This window comes from Panthera onca, chromosome F2, assembly GCF_046562875.1.
Source record: "Panthera onca isolate mPanOnc1 chromosome F2, mPanOnc1 haplotype 2, whole genome shotgun sequence".
In the NCBI taxonomy this organism is placed as follows: domain Eukaryota; kingdom Metazoa; phylum Chordata; class Mammalia; order Carnivora; family Felidae; genus Panthera; species Panthera onca.
Genome location: NC_138356.1, coordinates 70,363,588 through 70,389,462, shown reverse-complemented (window position 1 = coordinate 70,389,462; position 25,875 = coordinate 70,363,588). Strand labels below are relative to the sequence as shown.

The 25,875-nt window shown below is 53.6% G+C and overlaps 1 long non-coding RNA gene across 27 annotated transcripts in view; it reads right to left on the bottom strand.

Moving 5' to 3' along the window:
• Positions 1 to 25,875, bottom strand: part of LOC132664522 (uncharacterized) — a 368,888-nt gene that overhangs the window by 291,941 nt on the left and 51,072 nt on the right. For 26 of the 27 annotated variants that reach the window (XR_014136587.1, XR_014136575.1, XR_014136590.1 and 23 more), the window contains one exon: positions 8,488 to 8,849. The exons of the other annotated variant lie outside the window; for it this stretch is intronic. This is a non-coding gene — a long non-coding RNA (uncharacterized LOC132664522). The remainder of the gene's footprint in view (positions 1 to 8,487; positions 8,850 to 25,875) is intronic. 27 annotated transcript variants of the gene reach the window in all.

Here is a 25,875-nt window from a genome sequence, read left to right as displayed (position 1 = left end):
TTCTCTCTCAAAATAAATAAATAAACATTTTAAAAATTAAAAAAACAAAAACAAAAACGTGACCTACCACCCAAGTTCAGGAGAGTGGTACTTCTTTTTTTTTTTTAATTTTTTTTTTAATTTTTTTTTTTAAACGTTTATTTATTTTTGAGACAGAGAGAGACAGAGCATGAACAGGGGAGGGGCAGAGAGAGAGGGAGACACAGAATCGGAAGCAGGCTCCAGGCTCTGAGCCATCAGCCCAGAGCCTGATGCGGGGCTCAAACCCACGGACCGCGAGATCATGACCTGAGCCGAAGTCGGACGCTTAACCGACTGAGTCACCCAGGCGCCCCAAGAGAGTGGTACTTCTGCAAAGGGAAGGAAATGGAATGGGAGCAGAGAGCCCACAGACTTGCACTCTACCGCTAAATTCTTCTTATTTCCTTAGAAGCAGTAATCCAAAGCACACCTGCCACATCATTTAACACCTGTTGGTCCTGGGGTAGGAACTGGGGAGTTTGTTAAATGACTCTCGGTGGCTTCTTGTTTTGTGTCTCAGATCTGGACGATTCACATCACGCCAAGAAACCACGGCGAAACTCAGCAGACTCTAGAGTCCGGCAAGTCGGTCTAAAGGATGCGGGAAGCAGAGAGCTGGAGGCCCTCACAGTGTGCCCAGCATTCCCTGGCCTTGGAGGGAGGCAGGCTGCCTGTGTCTTGCACACACCTCAGCAGTCTAGTGCTGCCCGGCCTCAACCTTGAGGAATGTGCTGGAACCCACCACCTCTGCCACCTCCAGACTCCACTGCCAAGAGAGCAGGCTCGGCTATCACACAGTCCAGCACGGCCACGCCGTCCGGCTCTCAGACACTTTCCCAGAGGTGACTGATGTGGTCCTTTCAACAAGCACGTGAGGGACACAAGGCATGGGCCACCACCTCACTGAAAGCCCGAGGAGCCCGAGCCTCAGAGAAGCCCCAGGCACTGCCTGAGCAGACTCAACAACCAGAAAGCAGGACAGTCACAAAACCAACCTAAGCCACAAATCTGACTTACGGTCAGATTCAGAGGTGGGCTAATAACTGGCCAGGCTTCACATCTCAGGTCACGTAATTTTCATAATAACCAGCTCCATGTAGAAGGAACCGAAGATCCAGAGAGGTCAAGTGTCCCCCTGCAAGGGCACAAAGCCAGGAAGCCCCAGGATGTACATGGCCCCTGATTTTCTAACATTCCCTGACAACCTCCCCCCAGAGCATTTCTCCAACAGGAAAACTCTTTTTACGATGAGCACTGTTGTCACATTCTCTGAAAATGCAACTAAGAGATTCCAGGGCCCCTGGGTGAGCAGAAAGCTGGGAGCTTGTCCTGGCTAATGTTTATTTGTTTAGGTCACTACCTCCTGCTAAATAAACCGTCTCTACTTCTGAGAGACTCGGGAGAGCTCACCAGAGCAGCTGCTCTGCTTGGAGCCAGATAAGCCTCCACGGTGGAGGGAAGGGTCGGGGCAGTTCCTGGTAATCAGGTAGAGCGGAGCCCCTCTCCCCAGAACCCCCACCCCATGTGGAGTCATAGAGCAGGGAAGAGAGATAGATGGGAGGGAAAGACCCCCCCGCCCCCCCCCCCAGCCACTGTTGTCCCGAACCAGCTATCAGCATGGCCAGCAATTTGACAAGACAAAAGAAAGGGGACGAAGCCTCCCCAGCCGCCCCCCGCCCCCCCCCCCCAACTACCACCGGAAATAATCCACTTCCCAGAGAGCGACCAGAGCAGAAGGGAGCACCAGCTCACAGCCAAGGCCACACAGCTCCTGGCAGGTCCAATGCAGCCGCCCTGGGTCCCGGGACTGCAGACAGACTATGCTCGGCCCATCTGCCCGGAATGAGCCCCAGTCAATGTGGCCCACCCACGGTAGCGATTTCGCTGCCCAGCTCTGGCCTCCAGCAGCGCAATGGCACTTCACTGCCTAGCTCTGGGCCCCAAAGCCTTTTCCCCGAAGTTTCCATTAGCCGGAAACAGAGAATGCATCTGGAAACTGTTATCAGTCAACAAAAGCCTGTCGCCTTTATCCTACCCCACTAGTCCTTACTGAATACACCTCTTGGGTCCTAAAGTCAGAATAATGGAAAAAGTTTCCTTTTTTTTTTTTTTTTTTTTTTTTTTTTTAAAGGCACCTGGGTCTTCTTTCAAATTTCTCACACACAGCCCCGTAGTCCCTCCCACGTTTGGATGGCTGAAAATTATCCTCCAGCTTTTTCAAATATGCCCCCTTCTCCCATGATGGCCTGCCTTGCCCACCCTGGTTGTTCCCAATGCCCTGCCTGGGTTAACCAGGCACCTCAGGGAAGAGACTCAAAGTCACCCACTCTGGCCCAGACTTCCAGTGGCCAAGGCCACAGTCCTGCCCCACTGCGTGAGAGTTGTTTTATGCAGCTGCTCTAATGCTTTGATTGCCTCCAAACTCGCTCAGGGAGAACAGGGGGTTGGAAAAAGGGTGGGAGGTCAGGCAGAGACCCTTCTGGAATCTGTTCCCTTCATTAACTTCGGAATTCCTCAGGCCAGTGTTTTCTCAAGCCTTCTTACCCTGAACATTCACCTGGGACAAGCAGGCTATAATCCTCACATCCACCCGGCTTCCTGGGATAAGGGAGAGGTGAGGCCCTCAGGCCCCCACGGGGAGGAACTAACATTTAGACAGTAAATACTAGCTGACTACACGGAGGTAAGAACCAAAGATTCAGCAGTGTCAAGGTCCCAACTTTGCAGGTAAGGAAAGAGAGGCTCAGAGAGGTTTAGGAACTAGAGCAAGGTCACACGGCTGTGAAACAGCAAAGCTTCAAAACCTGGTTGTGTTCTGCTCCAAAGATCACATCCTTCGCATAACTGCAGCTATCACTCAAGGGGGGCAAGGATTTCAGAGGACACTCCTACCCACCCTGTGTGGCAGGATGTTGACACCTGCCACTCGACTTAACACCAAGGCCTGTGTGTCATTCAGGGATTGGACAGCGCGTCCAACATTGAAAACACTCTAAGCTGACTTCCCTACATCATCACTGAGATGATCCCTTGCTAATGCAGCACCCCTTGCCAAAATGCACGTGCCTTTTGGTTCCATTATGGGCTGAGACATAGTAAGACCTCAATAAATGTTTGTTAGACACGTGGTAAAAGAACTAGCAATGTAAAGGTCTTCTATGTTTTCCATAAAACCCTAAAGAAAGCACTGTCTATATACCGTTTAACAAGCCTCAGACAAAGACCACATCTTGGGGTGCCTGGCTGGCTCAGTCAGCGAAGCGTGTAACGCTTGATCCCAGGGTGTAAGTTCAAGCTGCACATGGGGTGTAGAGATTACTTAAAAATAAAACCTTAGGGGCGCCCGGGTGGCTCAGTTGGTTGAGCTTCCGACTTCAGCTCAGGTCATGATCTCGCGGTTTGTGGGTTCGAGCCCCGCAGCGGGCTGACAGCTCGGAGCCTGGAGCCTGCTTTGGATTCTGTGTCTCCCTCTCTCTCTGACCCTCCCCCGTTCACGTTCTGTCTCTCTCTGTCTCAAAAATAAATCAGTAAACAAATAAATAAATAAATAAATAAAATCTTTTTTAAAAAAGGACCACACTTGTAACGAATTTTTTTTAAAGTTTATGATCCAGAAGTTTCTTTCACTCAGTGATAAGCAGGTTTCCCTCACTTAATTTTTTTTTTTTAATGTATGTTTATTTTTGAAGGAGAGACAAGATAGAGTGTGAGCAGGGGAGGGGCAGAGAGAGAGAAGGAGACACAGAATTTGAAGCAGGCTCCAGGCTCTGAGCAGTCAGCAAAGTGCCTGACTCAGGGCTTGAACCCACGAGTTGCAAGATCATGAGCTGAGCCGGAGTCAGATGCTTACCTGACTGAGCCATCCAGGCACCCCAAGGTTTCCCTCATTCACACCCAGGGGCAACGTACAGCCTATGGACTAACCGCCAATTCTGATAAATAAAGTTCTACTGGAATATGTCCATGCCTACTCATTTACATACTGGCTATGCTTGCCTTCCGGATACAGAGGCAGAACTGACTAGTGGTGACAGAACTGTGTGTCCTGTAAAGCCAGAAATATTTACTACCTCGTCCTTGACAGAAAAGTCTGCCAATCCTTGACCGAGACAAACATAACCTCTCCACTGTGTCGTGCTGACTAGGAAGTCAGAGAGGAATTTAATGTTACTTTTTAGTAACTCATCCTCAGTATTCTTTATTTCTATATGCCTACGGGTTTTGATCTTCTAATTCCATTTCAACATTTTATTTAAAAATAGCTGGTATTCCCAGAGTACTTATTCTATGTCAGGCACTGAATTAAGCCCTTCAATATGTTCTCTTATGTAATTCTCACAATGAACCCATGGGGTAGGTAATATTATCCCCTGTTTATTGAGGGGAAATGAATGAAAAAATGAGTGAATGAGTCATCAATTGATTTCATAGGGGGAACATTTACTATTTCCTAATTCAACCCCAGACAGTAACACAGGAGTTGACTGGAAGACTTTGGGTGCTCGATAAATACGAGGCGTCTGCAGTGCCGAGAGCAATGGCCACGGTCAATTCGAGCAGAATTATGGGATTTTATACAGCGCTCTGGTGCTGAGATTCTTCTTGGTTTCCATCTAGCTTCAGACTGAGCTGTGCAGTCCCTTTCATCACGAACCTTCTGGATCTCGGGAGGATCCCCCTGAACTCACCGGCACAGCTGATGCAAAGCGGAGCACAGAACTACTCAGGTCACAGGCAGAGAGATGCTGTCCCCAGTGATGTGGCCAGAGCCACGCAGCGAGAGCAGCACAGACGGAAATGAGGACTGCATTCCAAATGCTGCCCTCTTCCAGAAGGCTACGTTTACTTGTGTTACTGCAATATTTTTTGCAAAAATGGCTTTTAAACTCAAATATCCGTGTCCTAAGCAACAACGCTGCGAAATAACAGGCCTCATGAGTCAAGTGTGATCTTTTTCTAAGTCAAGATAAGGTTAAGTGTAACACCGTGTTTTTTAAGTCAGCCTGCCCCTTGGTAACCTGCAGCCCTCATGCACACCTGACCGCAGCCTGAGAGCCACTGGCCCCGCAGGAGAAGGGAGGCTGAAGGCAGGCAGATTGGAGTACATGTACCAGCTTCTCTGCTTCTCTCCAGAGAGAAGTTCAGAAGCTTTCTGGATTTCTCTGCAGCCCAGTTTCTTCATATATAAGAAGGGGCACCGCACCCACCTCGCCAGATCGGAAGATTAACCAGGCACATTCCAGGAGCTAAAAAACACCCGCCATTAAGCAATCTCGCAGCTGTCCATCGAGAAGCCTGGTCTCCGGGCTCAGCCTGGAGAATGAGTCACAGCCTCTCCCTCAGCTGAGCCTGTGTACACTCCAGGGGACCCAGGCACCCCTGCTGGGGAACAAGTCCAGGGCAAAAAGCCATCTCTAGGAATGCCGGCTTGGAGCATCCGTGTAAGCGGGAGGGCAGCACCACATCCCTGAGCCCCAAGATGAGTGTGTGTGTTGTGAGTCAGCACAGCGGCCCAGGAAAAATAAATAAATAAGGAGAGGGTCAGGCCTGCTCTCGCAGCGGTCCGGGGTACCAGGGTTCAAAGAGACACGGGCTCTTCCAAGAAGCTGAAGAGGGACTTGTGAGATAAGGAGATGAGGCCAAGCCCACGTGCTAGAAGCAGAAATGCAAACTGCACACGGGGCGGCGAAGGGGGGACTGGAGGGGCCGCCTTGGACACAGGAAATACCAAGAGCAGCGCCAGCTGCAACAGGACCAGGGCCAGCACCAGCACCGGGACCAGGCCCAGCACGACCAACAACACCAGCACAGGGGCCTGCACGAGGACCAAGCGCAAGCCAGTAGCATGGTTCACCATCTAACCGGTAAGTCCAGGGGCCACTGGGCCAGGCGTGCCCAGGACCAGCCTGGTTTACACCTGTCATCCCACAGTAAGTGGTGTTTACCCCACAGGTCCCTCAGGGGTTGGAACGGAAGAGTTATCTGCCACGTGCCCTGCACACGGCGTGGCTCAATACATGGCGATCACTTCCATGTCAGCGTCCACAGGGTACGACCCTGCAGGTGGGGGGCCGGGACTCGGCCGCCAGAAAGGAGGAGCCAGGCTGAGTCTTACTTCCCCCCGTGACCATGCCGTGTCTCCTGGTGCAGAACCCGTTCCGGTCCTCCTGGGAGGAGCGGGCATAAGCCAGACCCCCACGATGGGTTTGTTCTTGGGAGCAACGGATAAAAAGAGAAGCGGGGCTGCGGGTCATGTGATAAGTGGGGCCACAGGTGCCACAGAGGGAAGGCAGGGGAAATGGCAAGAAGAGGCGCAAGAGGCCAAGGGGCAGTGCTGTGCCTCAGTCTTCCCAACTCACTCTTCTAGCTGAGGCCCTCATGCCCCAGGACAGTTGTGCAAGCCCGGCCAAACGCCCCTGCACTCACCGTTCTCCAGACCCACCAGCCCCCTCCCTGCATGATTCCTCTCCCTGCCCTGCTTGGCCACAGTACTGCCAGCACGACACCCATCACACGGGGCTGCAAAGCCCCACTCACCCAAGGGCACAGGCTCCCTGAGGGCCGTGAGCCTCCAGGGGCCAGACTGCAACCCAAACACACTTTATCCTGGGACCCAGCGTGGCCCTGTTCCTCCACACAGGAGGGAGGGTCTCAGTGAAAGTCTGTCTCTCCTAGAGGACAAAGAGGGCACCCAGTTGTGAGGAGCCCAAGAGCATTCTGCAACGGGCAATGCTACATACACACATGTACACACACACACACACACACACACACACGCCCTTCTAAAGGTCCCCCAAGGAAAAGTCTTTACCCTTCAGCTGAATTGGCATGATTCAGTGTAAAACACCAGGCAGCTCTTGGCTTCCTGCTCAGTGTCCTCTTAGCTAAAGATCCTCGGGTGAGCTACATGGCCCCCGTGAAACTCACCGTTCTCAGCTGTACTATGGGAACACCACTGCCCACCTAGCGGGACTGTTGGCTGCTGGAGTTATACAGATGCTCAAAAAGACAGCACTTCCCTTTTTCTGTCTGTCCCTTCCAGGAAAACTGAAATAAAACCACGAAGAGTCACTCTCTGATCTGATCAAGTGAGATACAGAAATGAGATGCCTACTGTGTAAGGCAAACGTGCTTCCTGACCTCAGAGAGACTGCTTTCCAGCGGGGGAGAAAGACAAGAGATCAAAGAACCTGCGTAAGTGAATACCAAATTATAACACATCTAGGGGCGCCGACTGAGAGCAGGGTGGATAACCAGAGGGACACTATTTCCATCCATTAGGAGGTCAGGGAAAGCCTCGCTGAGAAGTGCCATGGGGCACGAGCGGCCCTGGGAACCCCGTCCAAATCAAAGCCCAGGTCCCACCTCAGTGCGGTCTTGGCAACCAAGTGTCAGGTGGCCCCGGGTGACCTGCACTCGGGGCACTGGCTGTTTGAGCCGCTGTTCTCCCACGGGCGGCCTGACGCTAAGGCCACATCCCTCAGGGTCACCAATGTCACAGGGGGCCAGCCTGTTTCCTGCAGAACCCCCACAGACCTTCAATGCCATGTCCAGCCCGGCACTCCCTCCCTCACACGGACACGAGGCTCCCTTCCCTGGCCCACCAGACCTCCCCACGGGCTCTGGCAACAGCGACCTTAGACCAACTGCCTGTGCCAAACCGCGGTACCCGGAGTGAAGCCCGGCACGGGCCACCTGGCTCTGGTTCGCGGCCCAAACAACGGCCGACCCTCTGCAGGAGCCCTCCCCCAGCCAACGGTGACCCTACCATGTGCTGAGCCTTTGCCGCGTGCCGGGCCCCGTGCTGGGTGTCAGCGCGAGCGTCTATTTTGTGATCCTCAACACGACCCCGGCAAGAGCAAGGGCACATATCACCGCCACTGAACAGAGAAGGGAGAGGCAGGCAGCGGCCACTCGGCCCGAGGCACACAGCAGGGGTGGGTCAGAGACTCAAACCCAGGCCTCCTGGCTCCACAGGCACCCCGCAAGCATCCAACAATGCGTCTCTCGCGCTGAGCACAGAGGCGTGCCTTCCGTCCCTACTCACTCTCAACGCCCTAATGCCCTTTCTGCAGCCAGAGACGCTACGTGCCAGGCACCGTGGTAGGTGTTCAAAACACACTTCAGAAGGAAGAAGCCTCCGCCTTCGAGGCCCTTGTGGTCTGGTGGACGGAGACGGGCACACGAACCAGGACATCAACCGAGGCTGGCACAGGTGCGATGACATCTGCACGGGGAACGGTGGAGGCTCCTGGGAAGCTCCTTCCCATTTCCGTCCGTCTCCCCCAGGCACCCAGCACCCAGGCAGACGCACAGAGTGAGCTCATTCAACGCCAGCTCCCCTTGAGGGCCGGCTCCATCACGGTGACCCCTCTCCCACCAGCCAGGCCAGTGTCACCTAAAGCCCAGGTGGACACCTGACAGAACATGCAGAGGACGTGTGCACAAGGAGGAGACAGGCCTTACGTGTCACAGGGAGCCCCCAGCGGGACTGGCAGAGACCCAACCAGGCATCCGTGAGGAGAGAAGGACAGAGTCGTCAGCCCTCACAGGAAGCCGCGGTCCTCCGTCTCCCACGGGCATCCAGGCTGCAGGGATCCGCCAGGCACTCAGCCAGGGCCTTCCTTAAAACCGCCAGTAGCATCCAGACAGGCGTCGGGTGTACGTAACTCCAGAGAAAGCTTCCACCAACTTTATTCCCCAGGCAGCTGAATATCACTGTAAATCCAAAAGGCTCCGAAAATCCTTGAATGGAGCTCCATGTAACCGACAGGCACGGCCATCGTGAGGGGCATCTTTTTAATTCCTTTCTGGTCCAAAGATCAGGGCTGGGGATGAGAAGAAGAAAAATCAATCTTGTTCGAATCATGGACCCAGAGCAGCAGTCGTGTTACTCTTCCTTGTATTCGACCCTAATACACTTAGAGGGGAACTCACCAAGAATAACGCCCCGGAGCTCTGACACTCAAACAGAGGGGAGGCAGGAGACCCGGGGCCTGCCTCAGGGGAGGGTCACCACACACAGGCACCAAAGACCTCTCAGATCCAGAACCTTCTACTGCTTGGGGCTCCCCAGAACTACCCTGAGAGGGCAGAGGGCACATCTATTATAAAGATGAGGAGAAAACATCCGAGAAGGGGTAGGCGGCTAGCTTAGAGAGTTAATAGTTGGGCCAGACCTGGCATACAGTCCTGAGCTCCCCCCCTGCAGGGCTGAGAGGTCCCGGCAGTGAGCAGAGGGGGTTTGGGGTCAGCTGGTAGGAAGTAGTTCTTTGTTTGGTTTCTTTTTAAAGACAACCACAAGGCTCTGGCATCTCTCCAGGCCTCGTCCTGCACAGTGAGCTTCTTCAGGGCAGGGCCCGGGGCCATTCCCTTTCGTTATTCATGTACGCAGCAATTACTGAACACCTGCTAGGTACCCAGTACTGTTCTAGCTCTGTGGGGATACTCCTGCCTCCCCCGCACAGGGACTGAAATTATTCCAATGGACCCATGGACACACAGGGCTGCAGGCTGGGCGGTCACCACCCAGCCAAAGAGAAGAGCAAACGCCCTTTACAGGAGTGCCTATCCCTCACCGCGCTAGGTTCCGGCCCACCATCTGATACGACACCCTCCCCAACCCCGGGCCGCTCTGAGACTCCTGCCTCTATTTTCCAGATAAGGAAACGGAGCCACACACAACTACCCAGCTCCAAACCAGTAAGAGTGGAGCCTGAATCAGGCGAGTCTGTCTCCCAATTGTGTGCCTGGATCCGCCGCTCTGTGTTACGAGTGAGGACGCCTACCTGCAGTGACTGTACCTCAAACTTACTACCAGGGGTTTCAGGCACGTAGGACCCTCATTTAACCCCGGTGGCAACTTTATCTGTAAGAGGCTATTCTTATCCAGTTTGAGAGATGAGAAACCTGAGGCCCAGACAGGTTAAACAACTTGCCCGAGGTCACACAGCTAGAAAATCATACCACAGAGATTTGAGATCAGGCATCTGGCACCAAAGCCCAAGAGCGTGACCATCACAGCAACGGTCATTAACAGCAACTGTTTTGTTCCTGCGGCCACAAATGTTCAAACACTTGGTGGCATAAAACAACACAAATTTGTTATCTCACGGTTTTGGAGGTCAAAAGTCTGACCCGGGTGTCACCAAGCTAAAACCAAGGTGCTGGCAGGGCTCTTTCTTGTGGAGGCTCTAAGAAAAACCTTTCTCCTTGGCTTTCTCCAGCTTCCAGAGGTGGCTCTCCGATGCCTCAGCTCAGGGCTCCCTTCTTCCATCTCCAAATACAGCAACATAGCATCTCTCTGACGCTGCTCCCACCAGTATACCCCCTTCGCTGACCCTTTGGCCTCCCTCTTCCACTTTCAAGGAGCCCTGTGGTTACACGGGGCCCATCCAGATGACCCGAGCTAATCATCCAGCCCATGGCCCTGCACTTGAATCGTGTCTACAAAGTCTGTCTTGACATGTAAGGTCCTAGGGACAACGGCATGAACATCTTTGGGGGGACTCTGTATGATTCACAGCAACCAGGCCAACAGGGATCCGTCCTCTCTTTTAAGCATTCTTCAGTGACCAGGGGTCACAGGGTGAGCTCCCCTTGTCCCATTTAAACCCACCTGACATAGCTTTTAGACCCAAGAGAAAGATGGGCTCAAAAGGAAGTATGAGTATCTAAATATTAGACTCTAAGAGAGAAATACAGGATAGTGGTTAAAACATTAACGTCTGAAGTCAAACTAATAAACTTACTAGCTATGTCACTTGGGGAAAATGGTTTTAACCCTTAGTTTCCTCATCTGTAAAACGGGGGTGAATTACACATCTCTGCTGTCAGCACAGAGTCCCCTTCGGATCTTCTGTCCCCTGCTCTCTCTCTGCCCCTCTGCACTTCTTCTCTCCCTCCCTCTCTCTCTCCCTCTCTCTCTCTCTCAAAATAAATAAATAGACTTAAAAAAAGAAAGAAAGAATCACCATAAAGTACTTAGCACGTTGCTGGGCACATATTAAGTGTTCAATTAGCCATTTTTTAATTCTGCAAATGGATGAGGCCTCCTGTGAGTCAAACGCAGCCTGTCCTGGGTCTCCCCAGGCTCAGCTCCGGCCCCAGGAACCAGCCAGGACAGGCGGGGCACTGCAATGTCAGGGCCGGGGTCCTGTGGGTCCAGCAGGAGGGGACAATGACTTGTGGTACCAGCCCCTGTCAATGACAGGGGAGAGAGGGAGGGACACGGTCTGTTAAATATTTACAGAGGCCCACGGGCAAGGCTGAAGCCACGTGTGTTTGGTTGGGGACAGGTACATTAAAGCTCTGTCACCTGGGGAAGAATTATTACACGGTCTGCTGGGTGCCATTGCAGCCAAGCAGTGGACCCTCCCGGAGGAGGCGGCCCAGCCCCGCCACGGGCTTCACCGGCAAGAACATGGAGCACTGCACAGCACGACCTGTCATGTCACCCAACAGTAACGTCTCCCTCTTGGGGAGCATTTCCGCTTGCTCCGCTATGTGATTTTTTGCAAGGAATTTGCTTCTGCTGTAACTGATTGGCCAAAATAAAGAAGATGGTCAATACCCAGGACTGGTTTCTCCTGGGCCGCTGGAATTCTCACGCAAGCTGGTGGACAGACGATCTGGGAAACTCGTTTGGCATTATCCACTAAACCTGAGCGTGTATGTACCCTGTGACCCAGCAGTTCCACACCCATGTACAGACTCACAGAAATGAGTACCCGTCACTGAAAGATGTCTTGGGGCGCCTGGGTGGCTCAGTCCATCAAATGTCCATCTCTTGGATTCAGCTCAGGTCATGATCTCATGGTTCGTAAGACTGAGACCCGCATCGGGCTCTGCGCTGACAGCTCAGAGCCTGGAGGCTGCTTCAGATTCTGTGTCTCCCTCTCTCTCTGCCCCTCCCCTGCTCACACTCTGTCTCTCTTGCTCACTCGCTCTCAAAAATAAATAAACATTAAAAAAAATTACACACACACACACGCGCGTGCGCGCGCACACACACACGCACACAGAGGAATGCTACACTGTTACATTGTTACAGAGCGATGAGAAGGAGCCACAAACATAAGTCTGAGTGAAAGAAGCCAGACACCAGGGGAGAGCCTTACGGTGTTACTTATGTTAAACACATAAGCAGGTTAAAGTAATCTATGCTGTGAGAAGCCAGGACAAGGTGATCCTGGGTGAGGGGGAAGGGACAGTTAGTGACCGGAAGGCGTCAGGACTGGCTCCAGAAACGCGGGTGGCCTTGCATTCACCCAGGTGCCGGCTGCACACCCACGCGCGGTGTGCGAACACCGGCCAGGCCGCCCGGGGAATCACGATAGATGGACTTTCTAATGCCTGTCAAGGCCCAACAAAATGTTGGTTAACTTTTCTTTAATGTCTCCTGAGAAAGTACGCTGTTGGCAGGCCTCCGGCTTGGGAACGGCCCTCCAGGCCTGGGACCCGGCACCTGCCGGCCTTCCCTGCCCCTCCACACGTTCACGGCCCGCTGCTTCCAGCTGCCCCTGCCCCTGAGGGCACCGAGGGGAGCACTTGGCAAATAACCGTCTTCCGGCCTGGTGACACAGAATTCAGAATCCAGCCTGGAATTGCCCCACAAGAAAATACAGCTCCCAGCCCCATTCTCTTGGCAGAGTCTCCCCCTGTGCCTCCCGGCCCACACGTGTCATTTCCTTCTTGACCCTCCCTAGTTCCACCAGCTGGCCCCCTGCAGTGGGCATTCTGAAGAAAAAGTAGAAACAGGCTGCCTCTATTTCCTACACAACAGAGGGGCCGGGGGGGCGGGGGGGAACCTTCATAAGCAGCAGCCCTTAAATACAGAATCCACGGGAGGATGCTCTGGTAGCTGCAAGAGTCCAGGTGCCCTGGGTTGGCTCAGAATGGTGAGCGGGGGTACAGGGCACAGATCAAGTGCGCAGGTCGAGTGGTCCCTGGCACCCGCATGCGAGAGAAGCGTGGTGGGAGCCAGGGGACGTGTCCATGGTGTGCCTGGCCACGTGGCGTCCCCTTTCTGTGGCTGGGCCCCCGGACTCTGAGGGTGTGCTTTCTCTCTCTGTCCTCTCTCTTCTCTCTGCAACAGCGAGTAGTCCTGTCACGCAAGAGTCAGCAGATGTTGACTCTGGCGCCTCTGGAAGCCAGCCTCGGGCACGGCTCTGGCCAGAGCAGTAACAGAGGGGTTCTCGGCTGGGAGGGTCCGGTCGGGAAGGCTCCCCCACTCTGAGCGCGCCCCAGCATCTGTCCCAGGCGCGGGAGGCAGGATTTCCTCAACGCGGATGCCACAGAAGAGGTGTCTCCTTTCTCTTTTACTGACCAAGGGAGAGGCGGCAATTTCTCTGGCCGTGTTCACATTATGTCTCTGTGATCCCCGAGAGCCGGGGCCTGTCCAACCTGGAGAGATAAATCAAGGAGATTTGTTCCCTGGGAAAGCGGCCACCGTCCTCTCGCTGACAGTCTCTGTTTTTGCTTCATTTCAGTTTCTCCTCCCCGTGTGCCGGGAAGACGCAGATGGGCTGCTTTGGAATCCCCATGCCTTCCGGCACACGCTCCCCCCCTGCACACACCGGATTCATCACTCAGAGGATGGGGGCGATGAGGCGGGCTTTGGGGGTATGAATCGCAATGCTGCGCTCAGTCACTAGCCGTGGGCACACCCCTTAAGTTCTTTAGAAGTTTCCTTGTCGGGGCACCTGGGTGGCTCAGTCGGTTACACATCCGACTTCGGCTCAGGTCATGATCTCACGGTTGGTGGGTTCAAGCCCCGCTTTGGGCTCTGTGCTGACAGCTCAGAGTCTGCAGCCTGCTTCAGATTCTGTATCTCTTTCTCTCTCTGCCCCTCCCTGGCTTGCATTCTGTGTCTCCCTCTCTCTCTCTCAAAAATAAATAAACATTAAAAAAACTTTTAAGTGTTTCCTTGTCTAATAAAAATAAAGAATCGAAATGCGTGTCCTCTGGGGTTCATACATGGATGAGAGACTGTATATAAGGTACGCAGCACACACAGCTGCCCACCGCGGGTTCACAAGTCACACGGAGCATCAGCTTCACCCTCAACAGCCCGATGCACCAGTATGTGGCTGCTCTTCTCACCAGTTAGGCTTGAGAGATGCAAAGCGAACCCGGCCCCATTCACTAATGTTCGTAACAGTCTGATGATCCTGTGCCAGACACCCTGGGCTTACACAGGAGGGGCAAGGGAGCCCACACAGAACGAGCCTTTCCACGGCCACGTACCGTCACGCATTTGTAACAGAGCCCCGCTCACAGCTCTAACAGACACTGATTAGAGCCAGTCTTAAAAATACTGGCATTCGGGTTCGGCCAGGCTCCAGAAGTCCCGCACAGCACTTGGGAACTCAACATGTGCTTAATAAGTGTTGGCTGCAAGGAGACCTGGGTGGCTCAGTCGGTTAAGCGTCGGACTTCGGCTCACGTCATAATCTTGTGTTTCGTGAGTTTGAGCCCCACATGGGCTCTGTGCTGACAGCTCGGGGCCTGGATCCTGCTTCGGATTCTGGGTCTCCCTGTCTCTCTGCCCCTCCCTCACTTATGTTCAGTCTCTTGCTCTCTCTCTCTCTCAAAAAATAAATAAAAACATGAAAAAAAAAAATAAGGGGGCGCCTGGGTGGCTCAGTTGGTTGAGCCTCCGACTTCAGCTCAGGTCATGATCTCACAGCTTGTGAGTTCGAGCCTCACGTCGGGCTCTGTGCTGACAGCTCGGAGCCTGGAGCCTGCTTCGGATTCTGTGTCCACCTCTCTCTCTGCCCCTAACCCACTCGCATTCTATCTCTGTCTCTCTCAAAAATAAATAAACATTTAAAACAAAATAAGTGTTGGCTGCAATAATGCTGGAAATCATGTCAGTCAAGGAAGATAGGATCCCTGCCTTCAGGGAGCTTCCAGGCTATCCCAAGAGATCCAGAGACATGGAGACAGTACATGTCCGTAATTGAACACAACGGGTGGTGTCCAGGTTGTGATGGTGGGGTGGCAGGAGCCAGGGCAGAGAAAGAGAGGCTGGGGCATACTGAATGTGAGAGCCCCTTGCATATCAGAGCATAAGAAACCTTGGAATAATCGGGTCCAATTCCCTCACTGAACAGCTGAGAAATGAGGCCCAGAGAGATACAGTGACTGGCCCAGGGTTGCTCAGCAAGGACCCTGTGGGGTGCTGGATAAGAAGCAATCTCAAGTATGAAGGTGGGCTGGACACACAGCGCCTGGGAGAGGAGTAGCTTCTAAACTCGGCGGGCACGGGGCACATCAGCAGAAGGCAGCATGACCAGAGGCCTGGCAGAGCAGGTGAGAACCACATCTCCTGAATGCTTGTTCGAGGGCACTGGCTGCAGTAAGTCTTGTCACGTCAACAATGCTGTGCCTTGTGAACCCGTTTTCCAATGAGGACAGGTAGGCAGAAAGGGGGCTCAGATATGAGCCCACGCAGTCTGTCTCCAGAGCCTTTCTGTTTGACCACTAGGCTGTCCTGCCACAGAAGGGTTATGTGGTAGGAAAGCTTGGGGGCAAGGTGACAGGATAAGAAGGTTCCAGAAGACAGAGATGGGGAAGCAGGAGCTAGTTGTTGGAAAGGTCAACGCACAGAGATTCCCCAGGCATTGACAACATCCACAGCCAGACTCTGAACAGAAAGACCCGCGCCAGTGACCGGTTGGTCAGGGAATGCCAGTCCTCGCTATTTTTCCAGCGGGAAGTGGCCCACATTGCCCAGGGCACGCCTCTCCAGAGTGGTGGAGCGTCCGACTGTGGCCTGGAGGTGTCACATCATCCCCACCTGGCTCAGGGCCGCCATGACGGGAACGGGGAGGTAGTGTCCCCAAAACCAGATGAGTCCCGACTGCCTCTCCCCACCCACAGGTGAGAGGAGGAGTGCTCCCGGAGAAACCCGTGGGCAGAGCCAGGAGCACGCAGGTCCTACAGACCCTACAGGGGAGGGGAGGCCACGCCAAGTGGTGACCAGAGCTCTATAGACAAACAGACCCAACACCTACTATGCGGCTGTGAAACCAAGAGCTTCACCTCCTGAACCCACAGCCACGTCCACGAAATGCGCCCTGCCTCGCAGAGCCAGGGGTGAATCCGTTGGCCTGTTGAAGCCCTTTCACCCAGCAGGTCCTCAATAAAAGAAAGCCTTCTGCCTGCTCAGCTCCCAGCCACCTCCTCTACAGCTTGAAGGTGATTCAGATACTGAGATGAGCTGAGAAAAGTCATGAACGTGCTCCTGCCACAAATAACAAAACTTCGGGCCTGGGAGTGAGTGAGTGAGTGAGTTTGTGTGTGTGTGTGTGTGTGTGTGTGTGTGTGTGTGTGTGTGTTTCCCTCACTTCCTTTTTTTGCCCTTGCCCACAAAATCCCTCAGGGAAAGGTCAACAAAGACCCAAATGTCATCGGATCCTCATGAACAAAGGGGGCACGGTGCCCTGGACCCGAGCCACTGAGCCATGAGTGGAGCAGGCAGTTCACAGAACAGCAGGACCTGCCCTCGAAGGCTCACCATATTAGAAAAGTTCCAGAGCGTGCATATTCTCCCAGAAAGTAACTTTGAAGGAGACCACGATCCCACACAGGGCCTGCCTGCAAAGAGCTTCACATCTCACTAAAGAAAATGGGCCAGTGAGAAACCACCCGTTCGAGGACTAGCCCAACGAACTGTTGTCCACGCGCCCTGGACCACCGGGGAGCCCCACGCGGGACTGTGGCTGTCTGTGTGGAGGGCTCACAGGGTCCCTGAGAGGTATGTAAATTGAGAAGGAAAAAGATGCTCAGGGTAGGGGCAAGGGGCGATGCTCAAAATAAGGCAGAAATGAGAAACAGCATTTACTAATTGCCAAGCACAGAAGAGATCCCTTCTAATTCCCCCCATTTAATCCCCATTAATGATCACAACCAGAGGGTCAGGGCTCCTATCCCAAAATTACAGAAGTGGGGAGAAGTGGGGAGAGCAGGCCCCTTGCCCAATGTCACGCAGCTCACAAGGGGTGGAGTGCAGCCCAGGACCATCAGCCGCACGGTCCCGCGGGTCCACACCTGCGACAAGTCCCCCCTCCCTCCCCCCGCCTCCTTTTAGCATCTGGGTCACATTCTGGGGCCATAAGCTCGATTCCTCAACACAGAGCTTCCCACCAGGCGACCCTGCCGTACCTGCCCTTTCCCACACCTCACAGCCCCCACATCCCATAATCACCACCTTTGTTCCAACTGCTCTTTAAAACCTGGATTAGCTGGGCTTCCGGGGAGGTCACGCTGTGACTCTGGAATGCACTTCTGACTTTCACAGAAACCGGTCTTACTTCAAGCCACACAGGCACATGTCACTAAGTAAACTCGGGCCATCTACCTTGTCCCTGGGGCCGTGGGCAAAACCCAACGTGGAGGGGGTGGGGCGGGAGGAAGAGACCACAGAACAGAAATCCAACAGGCTGGGTGCAGGGCACGCAAAGTCCCCGCTGCTGTGCCATCCCCCGAATGCGCCAGGCGGTGTCAGTCTGCCCGGGCTCGCACTCTTGCCACCCTCCTCCCCCCATCAAAAGGCGAACTCCACCGTGTCCCCTGTCACCAGCATTACGGGGTCAGGAGCCGCAGGGAGTATACGGGCAACACGGAGGCTATCTAGGGAAAGACAGGAGAAGGGAGGGAGGGGAGGAAAGCAAACAGGTGCAATGAAGAAGCAGCAGAAATTAAAATTCACCAAAAACATGTCAGAGCAGTAGTCCAGGAAAGAAGCCTGACAGGGACCTCAAGTGTCCAGAGCTCCGTGGGAACTGGGTGGCATTCCAGCATTCATGTTCATGGTGATGTCTCACACACACACACACACACACACACACACACACAACACACACACACACACACACACACACACACACTGCTGTTTGGTGGGGGCGGGGGGTGTGTGTGAATTATCCCTATCTACCCAGGAACACAAAAGGCCTCTCTGGCCCAGGGGGCCTCGCACCTGAGTGTCTCTAACTATCGCCTGAGGGCCTGCTCAGTACAGATCCCCAAGGTCCACGCACACACGGACGCACGGCAATGCCGGTCAGCAGGACTGGGCTGGGGTCTGCTCCACAGGTCCGGCAGGGGGTACTGACGCAGGGGTGCTGCAGGAGTCTCGGGAGAAGCCCCGTTCCGGGAGTGAGCGTGCAGCCTGAGGTGAGTAGTGCGAGCTAGAGACCGTGACCTGCCCTCCCCAACCCCCTCTGGGCCCGCCCCTACAGGGCTCCTGACACCCAGGGGCTGGGGCTGTCCTCACCCACCCCTGGGAAGTTGTTCTGAGGTGTATCCTGCAGGCGGCAGTTAGGGTCCACCAGGGCGGCTTGCCCGGAGCCCCCGAACTAGAACAAGCAGAACCTGGAACTTAGAAAAGGAATATATGCACTCTGAATTCTGAAACTGGAGGGTGCTTTAGAGGACAGGAAGGAAACGGAAAAGGAGAAAAGAAAAGGCACAGGGTACTGAGCTCTCATTACTGGCCCCCCTTGGCCACACCTCTTGCAAATCTGCAGCCGGGCCCCGAGGAGCACCAGCCTCAATGGACCCCCTGGCTGCCACCAGTGCTAACAGTGGAGGAGAACTGGCTTCGGATGGTGGAGGAGGGGACCACGTGGGGCTTTGCACGGTCTCTTGGCGAGCTGACGGAAAGATGTGACCATGACTGGAACCCAGTGCTCTGTTCACCAGCACCCGGGGCACTCGGCAGGCTCAACACAGCTCAGTGTTCCTGCTCCCTCTCCTGTAAGCCCACAGGCACCCAGAGGGTCACGTCGGAAGAGACACAGCGAGAGCACCGCAGCGCCCGGGCATATGCCAGCAGAAGACCTTCCTTTCGGGAGGGACAGGGTCACCCGACACGTCTCATCACATCACCTCCCTGTCTCAAACCTGCGGGATTAGTCAACGGCCTCAAAACCAGGCCAGAGGTGATTCCGACAGCTAACAGTACAGGGCTCGGGTCAGGGGCAGCGTGCACTCAATGTCCCTAACAGGCAGGTACCGGCCCCGTCCCATCATACAGGTGACGAAACCACAACACCCATAACACAGGGGTAATAAGGTGAACCACGACTAAAGCCCCACGGTCCAAGCTCTTACACTTGCAGCCTCAGCTATAACCACCTCTGCACTCTGGCCACGCTGGCCACGTCACTGCCGACCCTCTTCTGGGTGTCTGCTCCTGCTGTGCCTCTAACTGTTCAGCCCTCTCGGTGAACTTCTACTCATCCTGCAAAGCCCTTTCCCTCCTCTGTGCAGCCTTCCCCGTTTTCCCATCATCTCTTTGTGACTCACAGCTGAATCCACTGTTGCCACTCCCCCAGTGTTCCCACAGTATGGTGACAGACACCATATGGATTTCAAGTTCCAAGCCTGTCATCTCCTCTGGCCCATCCGCTCTGCCCAGCCACCCAACATGCAGAACTGGGACGCTCTGAAAGTATGCAGGCCTTATCCTCTCTGTCTCCCTGGCCCCACGCTGAACTGCTGTCATTTCCCTGTAGCCCTGAGCTTCCTCCATTACAATGTGCAAGTGACATTGGAAAGCAACTATCTCATCCTTAAATTCTCAATCTCCCAGAACCCAACGCCGCAGATGCTCGGCAGCAAGCAAATGCTCAATTAACGTTCACACTGGATATTCACTCCCTGCACTAGTTACAGAGCCTGGCCAGAATGATGGAGACTGTTTTAGGGAAGAGACAGCAGGGGGGCACCTGGGTGGCTCAGTCAGTTGGGCATCCGACTTGGGCTCAGTTCATGATCTCACGGCGCATGGGTTCGAGTCCCGCGTCAGGCTCTGTGCTGACAGCTCAGAGCGCAGAGCCTGCTTTGGATTCTGTGTTTCCCTCTCTCTCTGCCCCTCCCTACTCACACTCTGTCTCTCTGTGTCTCTCAAAAATACATAAACATTGAAAAAAAATTGTTTTTAAAAAGGAAAAACACGGCACAAGGATTCCAAAAGAGAAGTGGACGATGATGAATCACCGATTCCTAGAGTGGAGCAGAGAGATGCACGAAGATTCTGGAAGGGAAATGTGGTTTTTGGAGACCCAGGCTTTGTTTGCATTCTGCTTCCGTTATTCACTGTGCCCCCCAGGAGGCTTATTTAGCATTTTGAAGGTCTGCCTTCCTCCTCAGAAATTAACAACTGTCCTTACTTCACAGGGCCACTGGGAGGATAAAATGAGATAATCCATGCAAAATGCATGGCGGGTCCCTCACACACAGAAAGCACTCAATAAATATTAGCTAATATTACCACACACACACACACACATACACACCACCCTCCGGCAGCTCAATACATGAACATTAACCACCATCATTTCTCTGCAGCCAAGAATGCTCTGGAATGACAAACATATTCCCTATGCTTCCAGAAATTAAAAGCAGTCTCCTTTCTAACCATTTCCCAAATTAGTTAAGGATGAGAAAGTGCTTCCTTCGGTTAATTCACGGTGCCGCATAGACACAGGTAGTGCAGGTCAATGAATGGAAGGGAGACGATGTGTGTCATCGGCATTTCGAGAGTCTGCAAGGAGGAGCATGTATTCCGTCTGAACTTGCCTGACTTTCTCTAGAACCCTTGGGAGGACACACCCGAGGCCAGAGGCAGGCCCAGGTCTTGGGACACCACAGACACTCCCAGCTGGATGCCTGCTGCTCCGTGTCCTTGACTAACCTGGGCAGGAAAGCCGAGCTGGCCAACACCAGCAAGCAGAGAGAGCAGAGCTGGGGCCGGGACAGCAGCTCGGCTGTGCAGCCAGCAACAGATCAGAGAACACAGGAGTTTTCTGGACACCCTGCTCTCCTGGGTCTGGGCTCCTAGAAGATCAGAAGCACAGGGGTGGCAATGAGGACAAAGAATATAACTGAACCCACCCAGCACCAGTGACGGCCTCAGACATAACTTCATCAAGTATCTCCCCAGATTCTCATGATGGCACACAGGGGTGGCAGGACTTTTCCCTCACGTGGGACCTTTGGAAACTGAAATGGTCAAGCTACGATTCCAAACCCATGTTTTCTGACTCCTTCCATTAATGTCCTCTGCCAAAGGACAGTGATGACATTATAGGAAAAGGTCACTTCCTCCTTTTAAAATTCTGTAGTGTTTGAGATTATTTTTCAATGAGCATACACTTTTAATACAATCAATAAAAAATACCGATGTTTTGCTTGTTTTCTTTTTTTTTTTTGCTTTTTTTTTTTTTTTTTTTAAATTTTTTTTTTCAACATTTTTTATTTATTTTTGGGACAGAGAGAGACAGAGCATGAACGGGGGAGGGTCAGAGAGAGAGGGAGACACAGAATCGGAAACAGGCTCCAGGCTCCGAGCCATCAGCCCAGAGCCTGACGCAGGGCTCGAACTCACGGACCGCGAGATCGTGACCTGGCTGAAGTCGGACGCTTAACCGACTGCGCCACCCAGGCGCCCCTTTTTTTGCTTTTGAATCAGCATCTCACACTACAACTTGTGGATATTCTTCTCCAGGTACCGGAATACCAGAACAGGTCCTGGTTACAGGTCCAAAAGCACCAATGAGCTGCATCCCAATCGTTTTCTCTGCACGACAGACATCCTGCCTGCACTGGGGGGCAGTCAGACACCGCACCTGATTCTCACGGACTCCTGCCAAGGGACAGATGAAGGTGGAGACCCCGGGCACCCGGAGTCCCGCACAGCCATCTCCTGCAAAAAGACTGGCAAATGCAAACCTTCAGTGGGACGCAGCAGGCGGCCCGAGCGCTGCTCACCCAAATCTACCTGGCCCTGCCCCCAAGCCCGTGAACTCATGAGCCAGGGCACAGGGACAAGGGAGAATGCACATTCTTCCCCCGCTACGGGAAAGGGCCATGGAACCACAATGACCTCTCTGAGGTCCAATTTCATGAACTGCAAAACAAGCATTGTTGTGCAGATGGCAGAAGCTAAAATCCAATGCTTCCCCAAAACTCTTCCACCCCAATGATCTGCATGACCAAACACAGAGGTGGTGTGGCACTACAGGGGCGGGGATGGGAGGGTTCCTGTTCCTCTCTAACGTCAATCTCATTATACAAGTTTTCATATCACGGCCCCCGTCCCCATGAGTAAACCCCTCACTCATCCTGAGGTCTGCCGTCCCTGGGAATGTTCCCGGGGGCATCCAATCAACAGAAGGCTATGGGCGCTAACACTAGGCTAAAATGTAGATGGGGGTCATCTGCTGCGGCCTGCTGATTTCATCACGCACCTACTGGTGCGCTCTGGCTGAGCCCCCATCCAGCAATAACCATTCCTATGCCTGTCGTAGTTCTGCTTCCTCTTACTGTCTTTTCTTCCTTGTGTGGGGCGGGGGGGAGGAGGGATTGACAGGGCACAGTTACTCGCCCCGCCTACAAGGGGATGCGAAGACAGTCTGAGAGGACAGGAATGGATTCAGCCTCACCCTGCAGGCTTCCAGCCCTTCCTGGATGGAGGTGGGGGGAGCGGGGGATATGACGTGGCAGTTACAGGGTTAACAGGAAATGGGGCACATGCAGCAACCCTGCTTATATCTTTGGCAAACGAAAAGTGCTAACGTTCCAGGGCACCAACCACGCACCAGGGCTCTGCGTGTATCACATTTAATCCTTGCCACAACCCAAGCAGGTTCACGTTACATGTCAGGACGCCGCCGAGGTCCAGGGACTTTAGGTTGCTCTCTCAAGGCCCCACAGCTGGTGAGGGGGAGAAGGAGGTGCCTCTGCCAGAAGAGGAGGCTTGCTTCGGCCGGAGCAGGCACGATGAGGGTACCAGCTTCACAGAGTACTTCACCTCCCTACACTCAGCACTGTCTACTAAGGAAGCATCTACACTTCCAGAGAGGGCGTGGGCTCCTCCTCCTGTCCACCCTCTCTCCTCCCAAGGAGGCTGACCCTGTGTGGGTGTCTGTCTCAGGAATCCTTCTTTGCCTTGCCCTTACCCCTGGAGGGTCCCCACCATGTTGGGCCTTCCCTGGCTTGCAGCCCCCCCCCCCCCCCACGCCGGTCTCTGCCTCTCCCCGGGTCTCTCCAGAGGATCTCCCTCGGTGCTCTCTCCTCTCCTCCAAGCACAGCACTCATGGGACTGAGGGTGCCCCCTAATCCACTATGACCTCAATGGGACTAAACAACATCTGCAAAGACCCTGTGTCCAAACACAGCCACATTCTGAGGTCCCCGCAGACATAAAGGTGGGGGAGGAGGGGATGGTATTCAAGCCAGTATGGCTGTCTCCTGTGGCCTTCTATTATAAAGTAAAATTTGGCAGGAGCGCCTGGGTGGCCCAGTGGGTTAAGAGTCAGACTCTTGGTTTCCGCTCAGGTCATAGTCCCATGGTTTGAGAGTTCGAGCCCTGCTTCATGCTCTGTGCTGAGCGCAGAGCCTGCGAGGGATTCTCTCTCTCTCTCTCTCTCTCTCTCTCTATCTCTCACTCTCTCTCCCTCCCTCCCCCACTTGTGCTCGCTCTCTCAAAATAAATAAATAAACTTTAAAAAACAAAAATTAAGGAAAATTTGGCAAACATTGTCAAACTTCAGATTATGGAGCTGCAGGAACGGATGGTACAAACATATCCTCAAGCTCCCAGGAAAACAGGAGGAAGAAAATCCCGATGGAAAACGGTTGGCGTTGTGTAACATCTTCGTTCCTCTGACATCTGATGTTAGTCAGTTAATACTGAGTAAGGCGACTTAAGTAATTCATACATGATAGCATTAGCATCGTTCTGTTATTTAATGATAAAGAATAATGTCAGCTTCGTGGTTTACTAAAGACGGCTTAAATAGTTAGTTGTAATATGTAACATGCAAACTGTGGGCTCATTCACCAGACCCCATCCTGAACCTGGCCCCCACACCCCCGGTCACTGCATCTCTGTCACCACACACTGCCCTAAGCTGTTATTACTGACCTCCATCCGCCAAAAGCAACCCCCTAACCCCGAAGTGTGCACAGAGGACACGGCAGTGCCTGCGGGTGTGCCTAGGGGAATTCTGAGTCCTTCTCAAAGCCCAGTAAATTTGTCAAAAGGAAAAACATGGCACTAAAAATGAGAACTGTGTGAAGGAGGAGGAGGACCAGGGTGCAGAAGTATACATGCAGGGCCATTAAAAAAATGTTACTAATTCAAATGGCGGGAAATTGGTTAAACACGCTCTAAAGCTTCTATACTTTCTGTATAGAACTTTCTACACGTTCTATATAGAACCACATAACTACGCCCCACAATCAGGAAACACTCAGAGGGGCGTATTTCCTCTGGGAAATATTTCCCGCTGGGGAAGGTAGAAGAGGTGGGGGACCAGTCGTTCTATGTGCGAACCCGACTGTCAGCTCCTCGGCCCGGAAGACACCCCACATTTCTGGGGTGGCGCAACCAACATTTCTGATCGTCTCCTTTTCAGAGTGGAGGGCCCCAGGCCCTCAGGCCACGTCGCTGGGTCTTTGCTCCATGACCTGTGCCCGGAGCCCTGGGTGCCTAACCTGTTTCAGCAGCGCCTCACAGGACTGCATTGGGATTAAATTAAATGGGTCGCTATTTGCAAAAGACTTAGAACAGCTGCCTAGTTCGTCAGAAGTGCCTTATAATTTTTTTGTTAAGGAAAATATGTATTTTATAATAAGAACAAACAAATTGCGAAAATCCAGGAGAAACTAGCGGACGAGAACAGAAGGAATCACCGAAGCCCAGATACAGCAATAATGCCCTCTCCTGACGTGCTCCTCTCATAATGGCTTCTGGGTGACTTCCCACCCTCCGTGAAGGCGCCGCTCAGACTCACCAAGCAGCAGCACGCGGTAATTTCATTAGGGGATGGGCGACCTAGAGCCTCTGGCACGTTTATATTAAGGCAGATGCCCCGTGAGGGGCGACAACTCAGAAGATCTCGGGTTCTTCCAGATCCCATGTCAGCACTCCACCCCCACCGGGTCCCAACCCCCCCGCCCCCACCGAATCTGCATTAAAAAAATGACACTGCACAGCCTCAAGGGCAGGCCTCGAAATTCATTTTTCACCTGGAGCCAAGGCCAGCCGGAAGGGCATTACCATCCCAATGGCCTGCCTTTGTCAGAGGAGGGCAGGAGAGCAGGATGGGAATGCAGGAAAACACTGCTGGTTCAGCAGAGCCCTTCCAGACAGAGCATCCCCAGGGAGCACCGGGAGGAGGCAGGCATCTGGGGCACACCCTCATTGTCATTCCAGCCTGGACCCCAGGACAGTCCCCAGGAATGTGCACCTCAAGATCAGAGATAACACTCCCCGCGAAATTTCTCACCTCTCAGCGGAGGAGGGAGTGCGTGGGGGTCTTTCAGGCCGAGGAGCTGACAGTGGGGTTTGCACATAAAAGGACCGGCAGGCTGCAGAGTCCTGGTCCTCCCCACCCCCCCCACCCCGCTTCCATCTTCCCCAGCAAGTGAGGCCCTCCCCCAGCATCCTCCTCCCGGAAAACTTGGCCCTGGCTGAGGCCAGACACAAGCTCAGGCAGCATCCCCAGCCACTCGTCACATTCTGGGTGCCTGAGCTCCGGAACAGGACTGCGCAGGGCATCTGAGGCCAGCTGGGCCAGGCCCTGCGCAAAAGTTACCTGATAGAGCCTTAAATAAGGCTAAACAGATGCAGAGCCCACGCTTGGCCCAGGTATTTGTCAGGCCCAGCTGATGACAACAGGGGAGCTGTTCTAGCTTGGGTTTAAGGAGGCATATCATCCTACACAGTGGACCCAAACCTTATACACATACACACACACACACACACACACACACACACACACACCCTCACAGACACAGTGTACCTCCTGCTAAACTGGCCCAGACTTCTAAAGGAGG